Source organism: Leptonychotes weddellii, chromosome 3, assembly GCF_054177405.1.
Source record: "Leptonychotes weddellii isolate Sample4059 chromosome 3, ASM5417740v2, whole genome shotgun sequence".
In the NCBI taxonomy this organism is placed as follows: Eukaryota; Metazoa; Chordata; class Mammalia; order Carnivora; family Phocidae; genus Leptonychotes; species Leptonychotes weddellii.
In genome coordinates this window covers 31358510-31367249 of record NC_138371.1, presented here as the reverse complement: position 1 = coordinate 31367249, position 8740 = coordinate 31358510, and the positions used below count along the sequence as shown (strand labels likewise).

The 8740-nt window shown below is 44.5% G+C and overlaps 1 protein-coding gene and 1 long non-coding RNA gene across 6 annotated transcripts in view; one reads left to right on the top strand and one right to left on the bottom strand.

Moving 5' to 3' along the window:
* The window catches only part of ORC2 (origin recognition complex subunit 2), a 45201-nt gene extending 41169 nt beyond the window's left edge, over positions 1-4032 (bottom strand). The window contains exon 1 of one of the 5 annotated variants that reach the window (XM_081815351.1): positions 3418-4032. The gene's annotated coding sequence lies outside the window, so the exon portion shown is untranslated. Of the gene's footprint in view, positions 1-1819; positions 2140-3187; positions 3307-3356 lie in introns of those variants that run through there. The other 4 variants (XM_081815350.1, XM_081815355.1, XM_081815352.1 and 1 more) reach the window with 4 other exon arrangements.
* The window catches only part of LOC145720744 (uncharacterized), a 253598-nt gene that overhangs the window by 84933 nt on the left and 159925 nt on the right, over positions 1-8740 (top strand). The window lies entirely within an intron of this gene.

Below are 8740 nucleotides of genomic sequence, written 5' to 3'. Positions count from 1 at the left end.
GAGCCCGATGCGGGACTCGATCCCGGGATTCCAGGATCATGACCTGAGCCGAAGGCAGTCGCTTAACCAACTGAGCAACCCAGGTGCCCCTATCCTTTCTTTTCTTTAAAAAAAAAGATTTACTTATTTAATTTAGAGAGTAAGAGATAAAGAGTGAGGGGAGGGGCAGAAGGAGAGGGAGAAAGAGAGAGAATCTCCAGCAGACTCCCCAATGAGTGCAGAACTGGATACGGGGCTAGATCCCACAATCCGGAGACCAGGACCTGAGCCAAAACCAAGAATCGGACACTTAACCTACTAGCCACCCAGGCACCCCAAATCCGTTATCCTAAATGCTTGTTCTGACCTCTGGATACTATTCATAATATATCTAATCATTTTCCCACCTGGCAGTTCAAACATCCAAAGATTTCTATATTTCCAGTTCCTCTATGTTTCCAGTTCATTAAGTTAAACATGCCTAGTTCTATCAAGCATACTTTTAAGAGCATGGCCAGATTCAGTCTAATCTATATTGTTTTATTATTTATTATTTTTTTTAAAGATTTTATTTATTTATTTGACAGAGAGAGACACAGCGAGCGAGGAAACACAAGCAGGGCGAGTGGGAGAGGGAGAAGCAGGCTTCCGGCAGAGCAGGGAGCCCAATACGGGGCTCGATCCCAGGATCATGACCTGAGCCGAAGGCAGACACTTAATGACTGAGCCACCCAGGCGCCCCTAATCTATACTGTTTTAAAATACAAACAGCTAGGGGCGCCTGGGTGGCTCAGTTGGTTAAGCAACTGCCTTCGGCTTCGGTCATGATCCTGGAGTCCCAAGATCGAGTCCGGCATCAGTCCCGCGTCCGGCATCAGTCCCGCGTCCGGCATCAGTCCCGCATCTGGCTGCCGCGACTCCCTCTGACCCTCCCCCTCTCATGCTCTCTCTCCCTCTCATTCTCTCTCAAATAAATAAATAAAATCTTAAAAAAATAAAATATAAACAGCTATGTTCTACAAAGGATATGAAGTTGTGACAATAAGCAAATGCAATAAAACAAATAACAAACTATAATAATAATAGGCAGTCTGGATCCAGGAAAATATAAAGAAAGCAGAAAATAGGGGCGCCTGGGTGGCTCAGTCGGTTAAGTGACTGCCTTCAGCTCAGGTCATGATCCTGGAGTCCCCGGATCGAGTCCCACATCCGGCTCCCTGCTCAGCAGGGTGTCTGCTTCTCCCTCTGGCCCTTCCCCCTCTCAAATGCGTTCTCTCTCTCTCATTCTCGCTCTCGCAAATAAATAAAATCTTAAAAAAAAAAGAAAGAAAGAAAGAAAATACATCATACAAAGAATTTGGGCTTGAGGCGCATGGGTGGCTCAGTCGTTAAGTGTCTGCCTTTGGCTCAGGTCATGATCCCAGGGTCCTGGGATTGAGCCCCACATCAGGTTCCCTGCTTGGCAGGAAGCTTGCTTCTCCCTCTCCCAATCCCCCTGCTTGTGTTCCCTCTCTCGCTCTCTCTTTGTCAAATAAATAAATAAGATCTTTAAAAAAAAAAAACCAAACAATTTTGGCTCTGAGCTAACTGGCAATCAAAGCGAAAAAGGAGTAAAGCTCAGTTACACGAGTCTCATGAGCAAAAGTTCAGTGGTTCCTTCAGGGAAAGATTTTCCAGAAAAATTTAAAAACAGAAATTCCAGACAACTGAATATTGTCCAATTTCCTTATGGTATTTTACAGAAGAATTGCCTGGACAGAGGCACCCTAACTTAATCTTGTTTGTAGTTGAATACATTTATATGTAATTTCTTTTTCTAGATATTAAGGCATCTTATTACACAGTAGAGAACCACCAAACTTTAGAAACTTCTACGAAGACCTTGAAAGAAACCTTTCCTTCCTTCTCCAACAATTTCTGGAAAACAAAACAAAACACACAAAAAAACCACTACTTAACAACCACACAATAAAATGCAAATTTTTAGCGACCATCTACTCTTCAAGACACTGTCTCTGGGTGCTTATTTTTAAGTGGGACTCCTTTCAAGGAGTTAACAAGGCAGGTAATACAGCAGCACCAAAAGAGTATTAACAGCAACACACCCTCCTTTGAGAGCAAATAAAGGATTGCTACAATTTTTAAAAACATAATCCTTTAGGGGCGCCTGGGTGGCTCAGTCGTTAAGCCTCTGCCTTCAGCTCAGGTCATGGTCCCAGGGTCCTGGGATCGAGCCTCGCATCGGGCTCCCTGCTCCACGGGAAGCCTGCTTCTCCCTCTCCTACTCCCCCTGCTTGTGCTCCCTCTCTCGCTGTGTCTCTCTCTGTCAAATAAATAAATAAAAATAAAATCTTAAAAAAAAAAAAACCAAAAAAACATAATCCTTTAAAAAAAAAAGGTTAAACACCAATTTTAATATCCGATAAACATGGGTTCTGATCTTAACTCCACACTCATACCTGTGTGACTTCGGACAGAATTGTGATGATTAAATGAGATCATGCGCTTGGTATATGAAAATGCTAATTAAATGTTTCCTATCATCAGCTTAAGCTTCAACTTAACGTAGATCTCATGAAGTTGCAAAGCCTCAATTTTATCAATGCCACCCATTTCCTCTATCAGAAGACTCTACATCTCGTCTAACAGAAAAGGTGCTCAGTAAATGATGAATGAACATGTGCAGTGCCAATACACAAAGGTGTAGGGCCCGGCTATTTTTCTTCAGATTGCACCTGAACTAGGGGAGGTATAATGGTTTTATTAGGATTTTAGTTCGAAGACGAAAAGTAATGTATCCACATCCTTTTAATTTAAAAAGCTCTACCAGAAGAGCCTGGTTCATCCACGTTTTCCAACCAAGCATTGTCCCAGGGTGACTGTTCAGTGAGCAGGATTCATTTGGGGCTTCCAGACGTGGATGACATCTAAGGTTCTCACTCCTGTGGTAGTTCTGGGAAGAAATCTCCTCCTCCTCAGCCCTCACTGTGCCCGCTCCTGTCAGGTCACTCTACACTTTGGTTACAGATTTTCAGTTTTCTCTTTACAAGCACAAGGCTCTTTAAGCCGAGAAACTGATAGGTTGGTAACGCGTCCCTTGCACAGAAGGCCTATCAGTGCTGGAGAGACCGACCAACGGTGCTTCCAGAAGCAGCCTCTCACCCCAACAAGGATTTATGGACTTTGGCCGGTGCCTCGCGCCGCTTACCAGTTGGCCGCGCTCCGCCAGCCGAGGGTCCTCGGGCCCGCGGGGGCCGGGGGCAGCCTGGGGAGGGCAAAGAGGGAGGCGCAGCGACCCAGCCCGGAGCGCCGAGGAGAAGCCCTCTCCGAGACGCGGGCCCCAGCTCGGCTGCGGGGCTGGGCGCCACCGGACTCACCTCACAAACCCCTCGCTAAGCGAGAGAGGGAAGCGGGCTGCTGCGTTGTCCCACCACGCACCTCTAGGTCGCCGCCAGGCGCCGCTCCGGCCTCCCCGCGCCTGCCGGACGACACCCCGCTGACTGGGAGCCGCAGGGAAGGCGGCGTGGGCCCCAGCAGGAAAGGCCAAATTCCGGTTAAGCACAGCCGGAGAGGGTCGCAGGGTATCAGAGTCCCGTAGGGCAGCCCGGAGGCCGGCTGGGGGATGGGAAGCCTGCCTGCGGCACACCGAATCTCCCGCCCTGCTCAGGGGGAGGAGTCCAGAAAAGCCAATAGAAAGCGGAGTCAGCCGAGAGCGACGTCGCTGCCCGCCAGTCGGTCTCGGGCTGTCGGCCCCGCCCATCAAGAAACCTGAGGAAAACGAATCCTTAAACCCTGAGTTCTGGGCCTTTCCTGTCCTCTTTCCGTTTCCGGGGAAGGGCGAAGGAAGTGTTGGTTACACCTGGGGAAATTTGCAGAGGTGTAGCGGGTGTGTGTTAAGGTAATCTTAAAAGTCTTAATTAGTTTCTCCAGACACCTTCTTTTGAGGAAAAAGATAATGGGAATGAATCTGCGTTTGTGTTTTGTTTTTTTATTTGTTTGACAGAGAGCACAAGCAGGGGGAGTGAAAGAGGGAGAAGCAGGCTCCCCGCTAAGCGGGGAGCCCCATGCGGGACTTGATCCCAGGACCCCGAGAGCGTGACCTGAGCCGAAGCAGACGCTTAACTAACTGAGCCACCCAGGCGCCCCTGTGTTTTGCTTTTTAAACTTTATTTCACCTATTTGGGGTGAAAGGTAGGATTCCATACATCTCAAAGGTTTGGAGTAGGGAGAAGGGAGACATTCATCTCTGGAAACAAGAGAATATGGAAATGGGATCAGACTGCTAAGGGGATGGAGAACTAAGATAGAATGAATAGAAGTACAAAGAGCTAATGAAGAAAAGGATTGAACCTACTAGGATACAGTATTACCCACTAACAGAATATTATTTCATTTGGATTCATTTATTCAAAACAACACTACAGAATCCCCTGCGTACCAGATGATAAACCACTGAGTGAGACAAACACGATCTCTGCTGTCACAGTAGATGGTATAGGGGAAGATATTGAACAGACAAGACTGAGAAAAATCCTATCATATGAGAAGTTCAGCATTTATTGGACCACGTGGCAGAAGTATCTAACTAAAGGACAGAAGTCAGGAACAATTTCCTTGGAGGAAGAGATGTTTTATTAAACTGAGAGTTGAGTAGATTTAAGCCAGGCAAAGAGGAAGGGTAAAATTTTCCAGGTAGAAAGCCCAAATCAATATAGCAGGTGCATAAAGGGCCAAGAGGCAAGTGCCAAAGTTGGGTCTGTTGTTTTGAGGGCTAGTTTGGCTCTTGGTGCACTAGTCAGAGTTGTACTAAAAGATCACTCTGGATAAAGGAGGTAAGAGTGGGAGTATAAGGAAGGAAGAGATGGAATCACCATTTTGGAAGATGTTTAGGAAATCCACTTGAGAAAGAGAAATGATGATAGCCTGGATACCTCAATATTCCATTTTGGTTGGCAGAATTTAAGAAAACAAAGGATAAAGGTAATTTTCTCTACACTGGAAATAAAGAATCTGGGGAAGGGTGAGTAGAAAAAAGAAGAGGAACGAACATAGTCAACAGTTAACAATGAAGTGCTTGAAAAGTTCTTAAAAATGTGAAGATCTAGGAATACTGAATATTTAATATATTATGTTTCTATGATGTAAACTCTTCCATCTCCTCTTCAGATCTACACAAAAGTCCATAGACTCAGAGGCCTTGGTTTGAGTGGTGGGTTTTGATTGTTTTTATGGTATATTTGTGGAAAATAGAGGGAAGGAGCTGGGGGGTCCCATTTCTCTTAGTCTTTTTCTTTCTTCTTTTTTTGAAGATTTATTTATTTGACAGAGAAAGAGAGAGAGAGAGAACAAGCAGGGGGAGCATCAGGCAGAGGGAGAGGGAGAAGCAGTCTCCCCACAGAGCAGGGCTCTATCCCAGGACTCCAAGATCATGACCTGAGCTGAAAGACAGACGCTTAAGCGACCGAGCCACCCAGGCGCCCCTCAGTCTTTTTCTTTGGATAGTTTAATTTATTCAGTTAACTTTGAGCACTTACCTGTATCAGGAACATAGTGCCCAGATATGTCCCTTACCGTTAAGGGACTTATCTTTTTTTTTTAAGATTTTATTTATTTATTTGACACACAGAGACAGCAAGTGCAGGAACACAAGCAGGGGGAGTGGGAGAGGGAGGAGCAGGCCTCCCGCGGAGCAGGGAGCCCGATGTGGGGCTCGATCCCAGGATCCTGGGATCATGACCTGAGCCAAAGGCAGACGCTTAACGACTGAGCCACCCAGGCGCCCCAGGAACTTAGATTCTTGTTGGGTAGAAAGAATCAGGTAATTTCATTACAATAAGGTTTAAGTGCAAGGATAGAATTTGCAGAGATCTACTAGGACAATGACCACTTAGTTCAGCTTAGCTAAGCAGAGGAAGGGCAGCAGAGGAAAAGCTTATCCAATTACAGATGATAGAGAATAGGGGTGGAAAAGGGATTTCAGGAAGAGAGTATGGTATTACAAACGGTGTGATAGTACAAAGCAGTTTGGTGTTCATTTAAACCTTAAGTAAAAGTTAAAAATGATAGGAGATGGAATGGGAGAAGTCTGAGGCTAAAGAACAGAATTTATCCTCTGTGATGGAACCATTGAATTGTAACCAGGGACTGATGGGTGTTTTATATTAATCACCAATGACGGTAAATTTGAGAGGGGCAGGGGTCTAGTTAGGAAGCTATCAAAGCAGTATGGATATGAAGATGAAGACAGGAGTTTGAACTGTAGTAATAAAACTGGAAAGGAAAGGATGAATTTGGAAAAAAAAAAAAAGGCAAAGTCAGCAGGATTTGGTAACTGGATATAGAGGTAAGGAAGAAGGAAAATATAAGTCCCAGGTTTCTGGCAAGGTTGTCTGGGTATCAGCTCCCCAGTGTGCTGTGAAAGATTACAGATAGAGGGAAAGAGTTTAGCTTGAGGCATCTTGACTTTGAAATCTCTTTGAAAGAGAGACATCAAATTATCCTGCAAACAGTGGATATAAGAGTTTGCAATTCATTCAAGAGATCGATAGAGATCCAGGGGTCATCAGTGTAGAGATTAAATCCAAAGGGAAAAAAAAAAGAATTTGCCTTAGGATGATGAATAAAGTAAGAAATGAAGTAAGGTACCTCATCTTCTGAGACAGGCAGCAAGTAGATGCGCATAGTTGTAGATATAGTTGTTCTTTGAAGTGGGAGAAAACAGGAAATTAAAACCTTCTAGCATTATGGCCTGCGTTTGATGAAGTAAGAGCTGAGGCTCCTGAGAAAGTGGTACTTAAAGTAATGAAGCTTTGGAACAGAAACTGAAGGGCATGAGAAAGCAAGCAGGCCAAGAAGTAGAAGGACCTCAAAGTGTTGGGGGCTTAAGGTTGGGGCTAGTGAAGTTGTATTGATGCCTATAGTGTTCAGTGAACTGAGTAAGGGAATAGAAAAGGTGGAGTATAGCATTGATATGGACAAGTCATACACACACACACTGGATTAATCTCTTATATTGGCATTTACTGTTTTATATATTTCTCTGGGGAAAAAATTCTTGAGTCAGTGGTTCTGGGTGGAAGAAGAAAGCTTAACTATGAATGCAAATGATTGTTACAGGATTAAAGAGAGTTTTCAGTGCTGAATGCACATGAAAATTAACTGGGGAGGTGATAAAACTACTACTGCTAGATCCCAATCCCAGAGAGCGTGAATGTGGCCTGTGAATGTGGTCATCAGCAATGTCCCAGATGATTTTAACGTGCAACTAGGGTTGAGAACCACCGAGCTAGGGAGAATGAAAATTTTTGTCAAACGTGAAATCACCTAGATGCTATGCATAAAACACATACTTGCTAAGGGTATGATAGGTCTAGAATGGCAGTGGCAAATACCTCAGCAAGTAATATCTACCCAGAGTTTTTAAGATACCAATTTGATTTCAATCCTGCTCAGGAGAAAGCGATTACTTCTATCCGAACGCTTAGGAATAAAAGAGAATACAGTAGTGAAATCCTATTTTATCTCCAGGATTTTCTCATACCAGAGATGATGAGGCCCTCATGAGGCACAAAGTAGGGGTGCCTGGGTGGCTCAGTCGTTGGGTGTCTGCCTTCTACTCAGGTCATGATCCCAGGGTCCTGGGATAGAGCCCTGCATCGGGCTATCTGCTCAGCGGGAAGCCTGCTTCTCCCTCTCCCACTCCCCCTGCTTGTGATCCCTCTCTCGCTCTCTGTCAAAATAAATAATTAAATCTTTAAAAAAAAAAAAAAAAAGGCACAAATTAGTAATGAAAGATTTGGCAGATTCTCCTTAAAAAATATACACATAATAATTCAAACTCTCAGAAATGAGCCTTAGAATATAATTGTCAATACAGAAAGTTTTGCTGTGTACATAAAGCCATTATTTATAATAGTTGTTAGTAAATTTCTATAGATTTTTTTATTAGATTTTATTTGAGATAGAGAGAGAGCACAAGCTGGGGGGCAGAGGGAGAGGGAGAAGCAGGATCCCCACTGAGCAGGGAGCCCGACGTGGGGCTTGATCCCAGGACCCTGGGACCACAACCCGAGCCAAAGGCAGACGCTCAACCGACTGAGCCACCCAGGTGCCCCAAATTTCTATAGATTTCTTAAGATTCTGATTTTCTTTGAGGAAATGGGGATATTTCCTACTGAATATTGATTGGAGAGAATAAAAAATATTTTTGGGGGCGCCTGGGTGGCTCAGTTGGTTAAGCAACTGCCTTCAGCTCAGGTCATGATCCTGGAGTCCCGGGATCGAGTCCCGCATCAGGCTCCCTGCTCAGCGAGGAGCCTGCTTCTCCCTCTGACCCTCCCCCCTCTCATGTACTCTCTCTCATTCTCTCTCTCTCAAATAAATAAATAAATCTTTAAAAAAAAAAAATTTTTTTTGAATTGCTTTTTAAATTATAGAATGATTCAGAACTTAAGCTTGTATTGGGTAGCATGACCTGGCCATAAAATAATTGTTTTCATTCCTAATGTGTATTAAAAAGGCATTGTTAGGGGCGCCTGGGTGGCTCAGATGGTTAAGCGTCTGCCTTCGGCTCAGGTCATGATCCCAGGGTCCTGGGATTGAGCCCCACATCTGGCTCCTGGCTCAGCGGGGAGCCTGCTTCTCCCTCTCCCTCTGCCTCTCCCCTGCTCATGCTCTCGCTCTCTGTCTGTATCTCTTTCTCAAATGAATAAATAAAATCTTTTAAAAAAAAAAAAAGAATTGTTAAAGTGCCAAAAGTGAT